A 13,526-nucleotide genomic window follows, 5' to 3' on the forward strand; every position below is an offset into this window, starting at 1 on the left:
CAATGCAGCTTTTTCCTCTACCATGTGGTAGTTAAGTAATTCTTTATTTTGTTTCCTTCTGTGTTTGTGGTCAGCAGCAATGTAATTATTTTCAAGAGTCTATCAAATTTTCATAGCAATATAACTGTTCAATTGTTTTTTAGGTGCTTACTAATCCATTCAGGGAAATGATAAATTAAATTTTCTTGTAAATGAAGGACCTCATCAAGGCCTTATTTTTATTCCATTTTAGGGGTTTTGACAGAAACATTGGTTTAGAGAAGCAAAATATAGAAGTTTGCCTACTGAACTGAAAAGTAGGAGATGCAAATACATACAGGGAGAGAAAAGAATATTGTGTGATTATGTTAATAATAACAAAAAAACCTTCTCTCCTACACTGATGTGTAAGTACGGATGCGCAGAATTTAAAGGGAATAATCCTGTATCACGCAGGTTCTATGTGCTCAGTATTCTGAAGACAGGTAGCGTTTGCTGCTCATAACTAACATTTTCATGAAAAGAATTTTGAACGTGAGCCAGGTATCCATCATCTCAACTGGAATTATCATTAATAAGAGAACCGCTGCCTGAATTTTATATAAGAACTAGAGGTGCTTCAACAGTGTGAGGCCTTATAAAACGAACTACTGATTGCTACTGATGGGTTTGTGAACCAAGAAGACCCCCGCTGAGATTGAATTGCTGTTTTTGAGGCCTGTAAGAGAAACTGTTACTGCAAGATGATTATCTAGCTTGTGTAAATGGGAGTACAGGATTTCAGTTCAGATAGACAGGCCTCCTTCCTGATAAGGGACAATGTTTAAAGAAGAAAGAGTGTTTCTGAAGGATGCTGCTTGTAAGTAATTGCACCCATTAAGATCCTGATCCCTCAAGTACCTATACATCACAATAACGATGAGTTCACTGTGTACCCATTTTTTTTGCACTACTACTGCACTTTAAAAAAATCAGTTTGTTCCTGAAGCTGAGTTGAAAGCTTAAAGGAGGGCAAGGAAAAAAAAAAAGCATACTCATTTACTTGTGACATGGAAAAGAGTGCTTTCGTGTTATTCAAATTTAAGATTCAAGAGAGTCTATTCTGAGACATAGATTGAAAGAATCATGCTGAGGTGGAAGAGTGTAGGATCCAGTCCTTGAAGAGAAAAGGGGATCAGGAGGAAATGGAAGTACCAGGGGAATGTGAGCGAACAAGAATTCATGAAAGAAATAGTTTGATGCCAAAAGGATGGAGTAAGATTTGAGAAACTTAAGAAATTCCGAAATTTCTAATAAGTCTAAGGTTATTAGAAAACCAGTCGACATATATTTTGGAACACCAGACGGTGTGAGAGACCGAAGGCGTTACCGCCGGGCCGGGCCGGATGACGCACGGTTCACGAAGGGAAGGGAAGGGAAGGGAAGGGAAGGGAAGGGAAGGGAAGGGAAGGGAAGGGAAGGGAAGGGGCCAGACCACCCCTCGCCCCGAGCGACCCCGGGGACCGGCTGCTCGCCGAAGGCTCTGGAAGCGCAGCCAGCGCGGGACGCCTCATTAGACTACTGAGGGCGAGCGCCCGCCCGCAGGCGGGGCGAGGAGGCGGGAAAAGGGCGCGAACGAAGGGACCCCCGGGCTGACTGGAGGGAGCGCGGCTGGCCCCAGGGCCGGCGAGGTCTTGCTCCGGTCTTTCCCTCCGTCTCTCTCCTTCGCACCTCATCCCTTCCTTTCGACACAAGCCGCTGGCCGAGGCCGGGACGAGGAGCGGATCCTCTCTGAGGAGGAGCCTGGAGAGCAAAGCCAGGGGGTCCGCTCCGTTCCCGCTCCGCTCCCGCTCGGAACCGAGGGTTCTCCCCGGCATGGAGCTCCGGAGATAGCTGTGGTCAGCACCGCGGTGCTCTGCGGGTGGCGGAGGCGGTTTCGTGGCGGTTTGTGAGAGAAACCCCGCCGCCGGCTGTCACACCTCCCGAGTTCAGGCTGCTTCTGCCCCGAGGGAAACCTTCCGCTGACCGCCGGGCGTCCGTCCTCGCGCCCCGGTTCGGCCCTGCGCAAGGCCGCGCTCCCCCACCGCCCTCCTGCTCTGGCCGCCACAGGCCGTGACAGGTGGGCGTTAAAAGAAATTTTCTAAAATGCCTTTTCAGTTACACCAAGATAAAACGTTAGACCTTTGGCATTAAGTTTCCATCATGTTCTAATTCTGAGTGGCAAACCAAATTTTGAGGCAAGCAAGAGTTTCAGCATCTGGTGAACTTTAATTCAGATTTTGAAACAGAAAGTATGTTTCGTTAAGTATCTTTATTGTTCAATGCTGATTTAGAAATACTGAACAATCTTTTTTGTATGACAGCTGTATGTTAATCTACATGAACCTTTTTATCTAACATATCTATCTGTCCCTCTTCCTCTCCATCCATTCATCCACCTATCTAGCCATTCATTCATTCCTCTTTCTATTTTGGTCAAGTATTTCATTGGAATAGTGTTTTGTAACTTAATCTTCTAATTCAACCTAAATTCTGAGTGCAATGTAACAATTAATTTAGTGCACACTTACTTTAGGAGCCTCTTTCCGTTCATATCTCATCCAGTTACACCTATTACATTTTTCATAATCTTAAAAGAAATATTACTACTAAAAATCACTACCCTCTGGACTTTAACTGTGCAGGCATGCTTCAGGAGCTCTATAGAGATGGTTTTTTGGTTTGGTTTTTTTTAGATTTACAATTTTCTAGAAGTTAAGTGCATGTATATTATTAATAGAAATGTGGAGATGAGAAAAAATAATCTAGGGTTCAACTGTACAAAATACATGTAAGTTCAGACATTCCTTACCCTTGATATAGGAGCTATATTTTGTAGTTAATGAAATGCATCTATGTTTGTTTACACATGTAAATTTGCACTTCAGTATGATTTGATCCCACAAGCCTTATTGAGGCAAAGCTCCCATTGAGCCACTGGCACTACAAGAATCGCATGCTTAATAAATACACTTACAAAGAAATCTTAGCCATAGGTTGAATCTTTCACTAAAAAATTTCCAAATGAAGTCTCCAAAACATTTCACAATGCTAGGAGAATTTTAATGAAGTATAAAGGTGTTTAACTTAACCATAAATCATAGTTCAGTTCTGTGATATAACGTTCCCTAAAGCTCTGAATGCAGTATTGCATGTGCTATGAACAGATTAAACTAGTATTATCTTCCTATGGGCAAAATTAAAGCAGTTCTTTTAATTTATGGCATACAAATTCATTCAGTACTTCTGACAGTTATAACGAAAATAAAGGTCAAGTTGTACCCTGTGGTACCTCTATTCATTCAACTTTGGCACTTGAAAAATATGTTTAATCAAACTTTTCAAAGTTATGGCTTTATAAATGGCTATTTATTTCTGGCCTTTTATTTGTAATTTATATATATATTTTTTTTTTACCCACTTCATAATGTGCATGATTATATATCCAATTTAAAGATTATGAACAGTTTGGAAGAAGTTCAGGTCTTGCACCCACTTGAGCTCTTGCTGGTTTTTCTTCTATGCTGTTTCCAAAACTTGAGTAAACCATCAAGGTTTTTCTCCACTTCTCCTTGAAATTCTTCCTGGAGAACTACTTACTGTGCAACAAACGCACGCACACAAAAAAGATCTCTGTACTGTTTGCTGCTCTCAAAATGTTCAGTCATCTGAGAAAAAGATGCATAGGTAGTGAATCTAAAGTTGACCTTTGAACACTGAACCCACTTTTAAGTTGAGATTTTTATCTGCTAATTATAGCTGATACACCTCAGTACAAAACAGATGGGAGACAGAGAAACATAGCAGCCTACAGAAGCAAAGAGAATTTACTTTGAAATATAATGAATGTTAAGAACAATCAATGAGGGCTGTTGTTCACAGACCCAATTAGAGTACAGAATATTATTTAGAAAGGAGAAAAAAACCCCACCAAACCATGTAGGAAATACAAGCCAAGTGTTAAATAAATCATCATAACCATCTGATCTTATCTTAAGGTTAAACAATCACTTTCAGAATAGTTTAGAAGGTTGTAAAGTTTGATAAAATAGAAGGAAAACGAATCAAAACTTTTTTTAAAAAAGTGTTATAGTAAAAGAGATCAAGTTGGGTTTTTTTTGGGGGGAGAGTGGTTCAGGAAAAGAGGTATTCCTTGGGTGGAGAAAAAAAGGGTAAATCTAACAGAATAAGGGAGTTGTAGAGTACATGTGAAACTAGAAGTCAGAATAAGGATTTTGGAACTGTTTAGCTCTTCTTCATGGTTAAAAAAAGACTTTTTTATCCCTGCGCAGAATATACTCTGTGAACATTTCCCTTTATTTATATTGTTATGTCGGGGATGCTTCTATCTTATCTGTGATGTATCCAGACTATGTTTCATGTAACTATATCCTTTTCTGGCATGCTCTTTTATTGATCTTTTCTATGCTTTTTAGGGACCTTTTTAAGCTTTACATTTTGTCAAGACAATCATCCTGAGATAATTTCCCTTAATCTTGTCTTTCTCTGGATCCGAGGAACAAGAAATCAAGTACCCCAATAACTGCGCAAAAACCTCTGCCTCCAAAGCTGTGGACTTGGAACTTCTATGAGGAGGAGAGCAAGGATGTAGCCTTGGACAAGCTTTTGTTGAGACTTTAACCTTATAGTAACGTGGATGAGTAAGTGAATTCAGCACACATAGCTGTGTATGTTCAAGTCCTACTGGTAAAAGTTGACAAGATTTCTGATTCTGCCAGGGTCTTAGAAGGCCACCGCTTCTGACTGCAGGTCATCAGCATGGAGATAGGATGTTGGTTCCAGCAGCACGAACAAACAGTTGTAGCTACTGTTGTGTCCATTGTGTACTGATAATATTCAACTTAGCAAAAAAAGTATTGCAGCTGAGGGTAGACCTCTTCCCTTGTGGCTCCCAGACAATGCTGCGGGACCATGGCCCTCAGCCAGGGCCAAGCCCCTCCCTGCGGGATTTGATTGAGGGAGAGCTTCCACTGTTCAGCTCCTGGTGCGTGCGAGAGACCCAGACCCTGGGTACCCTCACGGGGCCTGATCCTGATCCCACCCGTGGGCCCCCATCCCGGCCTGTCCTCGGCCCATCCTTGTCCCCATGGAGGTGCCCGCTGCCCGGGGTTGGGGCTGCCCCGCTGCCCCCCGGCCGCCCTGCTCCTGGCTGGGGTGGTGGGATGGGCCCCGCTGTGATGGACCCTCCATGGGGAGCATCCGCCGCTCCCGGTCCCTGACCTCAGGGAGCCGCTGGACCCATGCACCCTGGCACAGGCAACCTCAGTGTTTAAGTCCCTTCTAAAATTTTGAATCACCATGGAAACATACTTGTTTTACGAGAACCACGATTTTTTGAAGAATAATGTTTTCTCATATGAAATGGAATTTTGGCCGTAACATTTGAAAAAATCACACCTATACATTTATATGTAACTCAGGAAGAAGGACTTATGGATGAATTAGCATCTTCTGCATCTACTTGCTTATGTTATTCTTCAGATATTTAAGGCTCTGATTATAGCATGCAGAAATTGATTTATTTATTTTTTTAAAAGGCACTGTAATGCTCTTACCAGAGCACTAGGTACTTCTTAGGGCTGTAAGTGTGGGAAAAATAGAAAAGATGTTAAAAGACTTTAAAATACATTTAAAATATAGTTAAACTATTCTTGAAGGTCTAGATTTAATTCATAGTGCTTAAACAATGATCCACAATTGACTCTACAATGGAGACGGTCCCATTTGATGCCAGGTGGATCTGTAAATTAATATTTTGTTCTGGAGGTCAGGAACTGGAATTCCGTCTTAACTTCCAAAATATTTTTTCATAACAGTTTATAAGCCAAATTCTTTTCTGTTCTGGATACGTTAATGCTGATTAGTCTGAACTTTCTCTGTGTAGTTCTTATGACACTACAATCAGACTGATTTTGTCGCTATTATAGTTTTACACTTATTTCTTTAAACCCTAATGTTTCTGGAGAATCAAAACATAAGATTTTTTTTAAAAACAGAACTCTGAACTGCTTCTATACTCTCAAATACTCCAGTAATTATCACTTTTGTCAGGAAAAAGTCAAGCTGACTTCTGGGTGGAATTGACAGAAATTATAAATGTAGAAACCAATTTAAATGTTTTGACTTTTCTTTAAAAAATTGTATAACACAGTGTAATGTTTGGATCCAGCTACATTTGAGAACATGTTGGTTTTGGTTTTTTTAAAAAATATTTAATATTTTGACTAGTTTAAATGATATCCAAGAAAACAGTTTAATGACTCAATGGAATTATTAGGGAGAATTTTTAAAGCCTTTTTTTGTTTTAGGATTTTTCAGTATTACTTTGGAGTTCAAGGTTCTTTGCTGTTTCACTTGCATTTAACAATATTTGAGTGTCTTCTTTTGCTCTAAATTTGGTTGTTCGTTAGATAACGATTTTGGAGTAGTCTTCAATTCAGATCCCATTTGATGGCCTGAATTTTAGTTCAGTGTCTCAGTTTTTTCTGATTGTGAAATTTCAAGTACTTCTACTGATGATTACTCAGAGTGAAATTCTCTGGCTAAAGGTTTCCAAAGCTCCTTTTGGTGTGAATGTGAATCAATAACGGGAATGCGAAGAAATAGCTAAGTGCTCTTCAAACTCAGCATCTCTTGTCTGCAAGACGTATTTCCACTGTGGCACTACTAAAATTGTATCTCCCTACTGAGAAGCGTCCAAACATCGTCACTGATCCTCTGACCTCTGTATCCACTTTAAATCCATCTGAACAGTGAGGACAGTGAAGGGGATCCTCAGTGTCCTACCTATGAACCTTTGCTTTTTCTGAGCTCGTTCTTTCTTTTAATCCATTTGATGGAAGAATTCAAAAGCAAAGAAGAACAGGCAGTTATACTTTAATACATCAAGAAATCTAAACACTGCCATCTTTTGCACTATTCATTTTTTTCTTTGTGGCTAGTCTCTGTTTTTTAATCTTTCTGAACTGACCTCATCAAAACTTACTCTTGAGTAGGCTGACTAACATTCCTTCTTTCTGAATTATTTTGTTTCTGTATTTGCTTTGCTCTGTAAAAAAGTCTCTGGTAGCTGAAGCGCAAATGGTAAACAGATTATGAACAACAAGCCTTGTTAGGCTTTCTACTTTACCAGATTTTGGTAGACCTTCTGATAAGGTACTTTTTTTCTTGGTTGTTGGCTTTTATTTCAAAGAATACTTTTCAAAAATAAAGTCTTGACACCAGAAAAAAAGCTGTAATGAAGCAATCCTATCATTCCCCTAAAAGCTAGAAGAGGAACAGTAAGTACAAGACTCTACTGAGAGCTAGACAGTGATTCAGCAAGTAAAATGGCAGCACTGAAGTCAGTGGTCTTCCTGCACTTAGAAATGATAGAGCATTCAGATTGTATTTTGGAACTCTTGTTAACAGCAAATAGTGAAGGAATATTATCAGGAGAGACTGCACCTACTGCTATCAATCATTTGTTATATTGCCAGGATGAAGAAGAAGTTAAAGAAAGATGAGGAAATGGCCATGAGCTACTGATTATATGGCTGCAAGGATCATGATTTGTTTGTTCTTTATTGTTTAGCTTTAGTACATATTCAAGGTTGTATTTGTCATTGATAACATCTTGAAAACAGTACTTGCAATTGGAAGAGTTTGGTTCAGCCGCATTTTTCTAGGCAGTCCTCTGAAGTCTTATGGATGTATGTACAGAGTTAAGTATTTACTGTTTAGAAAATGGCCATGTTAATAATGAGAAAAAAAATCCTTGTGTTATAATAACTCTGAAGGCTTCAGACCTTGCTGTGAATATTATGACTGCCTTCTGCCTATACCTGTGGTGTTGCATCTCCAGTATATAAGCTGTGAAATTTAGGCTCTTACTACGTACAGATGAGGGCACTGCAAAGCAAATACTCTTTTTCGTCTGTCTTCAAAAAATTGTTCTATTTGCCCCTTCTTTCCAAGCATGAGGAAAGACTTGATAAAGGAATGAATGTTCTAATTTTATTATGAGTAATTGTATAAATGAATCTTCTAATTTTATTTTTTATGTTTATTGGTTTACCAAACTCAAGTACTGGTGAGCACTCAAAGAATACACTACCTTTAATTGCTTGCCATAAATATTTGAAGGCATGATTAGACAAAAAAAAATACTGCTTACAACATTGTTCTTCTAGAGGTAAAATTAGACTCATAGCTAGCATCCTATTTTTTTTTAAAAAATAATCAGCATCGTTTATCAATGAATGGATAAAATGATGATATAAATTTTATCTGGAATATGACTGCATTCAACGTGCAATGCCAAATGCATGTGTGATTTGTGTTGCTCAGAAAGTGGACAGCTTCATTTCTCGGTTGCTAGAATTTCTGAATGACCTTCGGGATTAGTTCCAGTTAAACTGTGTTGAAATAGCCTAGCCTAGATGTATATAACTGTCTAAAAGCTTTGGTAATGTACATCAGTCATTTTATGAAGAAAGTTAAAATGCACAACAGTACAATTGTAATGGGTCACAAGGCCTGTCATTAATGAAGAAAATTTTTAAGGCAGTTGGAGCAGATCACATGCAGCAGTTAGACACCCATGTGAAGAAAAGCCAATCAGACAAATAGAATCACTTATAAAAACTCTGGCTAATAATAGATGTGGTGGGTTGACCCTGGTTAGGCGCCAGGTGCCCACCAAAGCCGCTCTATCACTGCCCTCCTCAGCTGGACAGGGGAGAGAAAATAGATTGAAAGGCTTTTGTGGGTTGAGATAAGGACAGGGAGAGATCACTCGCCAATTGCCGTCATGGGCAAAACAGGCTTGACTTAGGGAAATTAATTTAATTTATTACTAATTAAATCAGAGTCGGATAATGAGAAATAAAACCAAACCTTGAAACATTGTCCCCCACCTGTCCCTTCTTCCCAGGCACAGCTTCACTCCTGAATTCTCTACCTCCTCCCCCCCAGCGGCGCAGGGGGACGGGGAAAGGGGGTTGGGGTCAGTTCATCACACATTGCCGCTCCTTCCTCCTCAGGGGCAGCACTCCTCACACTCTTCCTCTGCTCCAGCGTGGGTCCCCCAGCGGGGTCACCAGTCCTGCCAGCAAACTTGCTCCAGCCTGGGCTCCTCTCTCCATGGGGCCCCAGGTCCTGCCAGGAGCCTGCTCCAACGTGGTGTTCCCACAGGGTCCCAGCCTCCTTCGGGCATCCCCCTGCTCCGGCGTGGGGTCCTCTCTCCCCGGGCTGCAGGTGGAGATCTGCTCCCCCGTGGACCTCCCTGGGCTGCAGGGGGACAGCCTGCCTCACCGTGGTCTTCATCCCCACGGGCTGCAGGGGAATCTCTGCTCCGGCGCCTGGAGCACCTCCTGCCCTCCTGCTGCACTGACCTGGGGGGCTGCAGGGCTGGGGCTCACATATTTTCGGCCCTCTATTCTGGCTGCTGTTGTGCAGCAGTTTTTCCCCCTTCTTAACTCTGTTCTCCCAGAGGCACTGCCACCATCACTGATGGGCTCAGCTTCGACCAGTGGCGTGTCTGTCTTGGAGCTGGTGGGCACTGGCTCTGTTGGACATAGGAGAAGCTTCTAGCAGCTTCTCACAGATGCCACCCTTGCAGCCCCCCCCCCCCCCCCCCCAATAACAATTCAGGTGTGAAGGGACCTCAGGAGGTCTCTAGTCCACTTCTCTGCTCCAGGCAGGGTCAGCTAAGAGGTCAAACAAGGTTGCTCAGGGCTTTATCCAGTTGGGTGTTGAACACCTCCAAGGACAGAGGCTGCACAACCTCTATGCACAACCCATTCCACTTCTTGGCTGTCCTCATGAGGAGAAGACTCCTCCTCATAACCACTTTTAACCTCTGTTTCAGTTTATATCCCTTGTCTCATCCTCTCACCATACACTGCTGTGAAGAGCCAGATTTCATCTTCTTAAGAACCTCTTTGTAGGTGTTGGAGGGTTGTTATTCTTAAAGCTAAACAAGCCCCGCTACCTGCTGAAGATGGCTCAAGATCCTCAACTATCTCAGTAGCCCTCTGCTGAACTTGCTCCAGCTGATCAACTTTCATGTATTGGGAGGCCTGAAACTGGGCACAGTATTTCAGAAAAAGTTGAGGACAATAGTTTTAGAAAATGTTAGGATTATGAGGATAATCACTTCCCTTGATCTACTTGCTGTGCTCGTGAGATCGATAACTGTTACGTTCAGAGAGTATTGGAGAATACGTTGTCTGTGACTGTTTGCCTGACATTAGCCATATTCCTGGTACTGCGAGATTATGCTTTGTTTTATTGTGCCCAGACCTTTGCCAGCAACCATTCCATCTTACAGCCTTCCTGTTGCCATCTGGTAGCCTTGTTGTTACACTGTAATCAGGATGAATATCAATAATTTACAAGTCCATGGGGGAACTTTACAGGTTCATTGCAGTTAAATCAATTGAGGGCTGAAGGATACACAAAGAGTTTTCTAACTTGGGAAATCCTTGAGCCAGAAAGTGTTAGAATCTGGAAAAGCAGTTGGGGCAATTATTGTATATGCTTGTCCTGTTCTTGTCTAATTTCCTCAACTTTACTGCTATAAACAGGCTACTGAATTAGATGGAGCTGTGGTCTGGTCCTGTAAGGCCATTCCTGCATTATTCTGTTGCTGGGGGCAAAAGGCTTTACAATGGTTCACGGGATTGTGCATGAAGGAGAATTTGGTGATGGGATTGCTGCAAAAGGAGAGTTGTCATGGTCCTATTTGACATAGGAATTGTTTATGTAACTAGAGTGTAGTTATAAATCAGCTACTGATAGGGTGTAGCACCCATATTAAGGCAGGTCTCAAGTACAACCTAATAATAGTATAAATCTCATCTTTTGTGATTATTAACATCTCTGTATCACAGTGACTATCACCCAAAAAGTAAATTTCTTCACACAAACATTCAGGAAAATGTTTCCAAGTTAATTTAAACTGTGAGTCTGAAGAGGATTACTTAACTCTCAGAATCATAGAAACAGAGAATATTTCTAGTAGGACGTGAAGGGGGGGAAAGATTCTCAAGGGGGGGAAAAATACAGTTAAATGGGTCTGATTTTAGAAATACTGTAGTACATTTAACTGCAGCCTTTCCTTCTTATGCAGGGAAGAGAGACAGGAGAAAAGAAATATGGATGTTCTTGGCTGTCTTCCTGATTTGGTGCTTGTAGAAGAAGAAAGAAATAGAGAACTATCAGACAATTTCCCTATAAATCATTTACTTGTCACTGCAAAAGAATGATTTCATTCTTTTCTCTAGCTACTGTAAGTTTAGAAATATTAGCTTTTTTCCCCAAAAAAAATGTTATAGAGCCCAGCTTTATACCTTTTTCTTAGTCTACATATAATTTCAAGAACTTTACTGCTAAAAGCTCAACAGTGTTATAATGACCACAAAGTTCTTCCAAGTTTTATTTTACAAAATAGTAAAGTACTGGAATCTGTAGTAATTTGTGAATGCTTATTTTAATCAAGTTTAAGTCCATCTTTTACTAAACTTTATTAAAAGTCTGCATTTCATTGTCACTAGGTCATCTGTTCCTGATGACCTACAAGTCTTTACCCAGTAGCATCTATTTCAATTTGCACAGGTATGTTTTGTTTAATACTTTTGTTCTGAATAGCTACCCTATACAGGCTATCATACAAAACAGTCAAAACCTCACATATCAATTAATCTCGTCTATTTTTCTCCCAAAAGAATATTTATTATTGACGAACACAAGGAAAATATCCAATGCTCATGAGCAGCACAAATAAAAAGAAAAGTCCACAGTTTTTTGATTTTTTTAAATGCCTAATGACATTTTGAATAATTAGCAAAGACAGAGATCTTTCAGTAGATTCTGTACAGAATTATTTGAAATTCTGTACTTTAAAACACATTAAAGATTGTGGCTTTCACCATGGAAACTCCATTTCTCCATTTTAGTGAGGATGATACTGAAATATATCGGCAAAACTTTAACTTCACAAAAGAAAAAAAACAATAAAATGAAAATTATTATAAAGAACTTATTTATCTTAAAGAGACAAAGTAAAAGTTGCAAGCTCTGCAGTATTTGCAGTAAACATGCAATTACTTTAACAGGAAAAGTTTACATCTTCATGCAATTCAGGACTATAGACTACAGAACATAATTTGTACGTAAAAACAAATTAGTTGAGATTTAAACGAGATTTGTGCAAGTTGACATTTCAGTTTTCTCCTTAAAAAAAGCAATTTTTATAAAATTAAAACTTTTAAAATGTGGTTATTTTCTTGATGAATTTTTAAGAAGTGTTTTCTTTTGTTCTTGCTTTTAACCATTTTAACCAACTTCCAATTCTATTTTTTGGCATATTTACTATTTTACCTGACTTTGAAATGAAATTAAGCCTAGATTATATTGTCTAATGAGTAAATTAATTATGAAGTAATTTCATATAAATCAAGTTGGAGACCCAAGTTTCCATTTCAAATTAGGAAATTGTTTCCCATTCACTTCTCTTCTAACCATACAAGGCCTGTGTATTTCCAAGATAAAGCAAAAGCTGTTCAGAGAATGAAATACAGTAATGGGCAAGAATTTTGTTATTCTTCAGTAAAACTTCCAATGCCTTGAGAAAGTGCTTCTGGCCCTTCAGAAGCTACCACATTCTTCTTGCAAATTTTAGAGGTTGATACTTAGTAAATGTTATTCTCTGATTTGTACATCTCACACCTCATTGAAATTGAGAAATATTGAAAGCCATAATGAACATTTGTTTCATTTTCTCATCTGGAATTAAAATTGTCCCCTTCAAACAGAAAGCTTATATATTACTTGAATCTTCCCTAAGCCCTCAACATAATGTTTAATTGATAGCTAGAATTTGTGTTGACTTTTTGCATGAAGTTAATCTCTTCTGGGATATGAACTTAGCACCTAGTGAGGAGTGGATACACAGCTAATGGAACTGAAGGAGGTATATATTTTTTGAGCTCTTAGTATATATCCTGTTCAAATTAAAACAAACAAACAAAAACCCCTATAGGATATTACAGGAAAAAAAAGTAGAAATATAAATCAACTTCTTTTTCTGTCAGGTGTTCTTACTAGGTTACTTATGCTCACCTACTTTAAAAGTATATATAAAAAGCCCCTCCTTCATTTCTGTGTGCAGAGCGCCCAGCTATGTAATGTGCATAGGGTTCAAGACAAGTTCACCAGTTTGTCACAAACGACCTACCCACCTGTTGACACTCTTGGTTCATAGCTTATAGTGCATGTGCTACGTATTGTATAGGAGTGGGTGGGAAGCAGAGAGGAAAAGTGATTTTCTTGTCATGGCTTCTGCATGCTCCAGCAGGCGGGACCAGCAGGGAAGAGGGAAAACATTCTACTCCCCCAAGTCAACGGATGCATGTACAATAAGGGGAAGCTCCGGGAATGTAGGGTAGGCAAGTATATAAGAGCAGAGAGAGCAAATAATGACATCTGCTGAATGTGCTGAGGAAGGCAGAGGCTGATGCAGGGAG

The sequence above is a fragment of the Accipiter gentilis genome, chromosome W, assembly GCF_929443795.1.
Source record: "Accipiter gentilis chromosome W, bAccGen1.1, whole genome shotgun sequence".
Lineage (NCBI taxonomy): Eukaryota > Metazoa > Chordata > Aves > Accipitriformes > Accipitridae > Astur > Astur gentilis.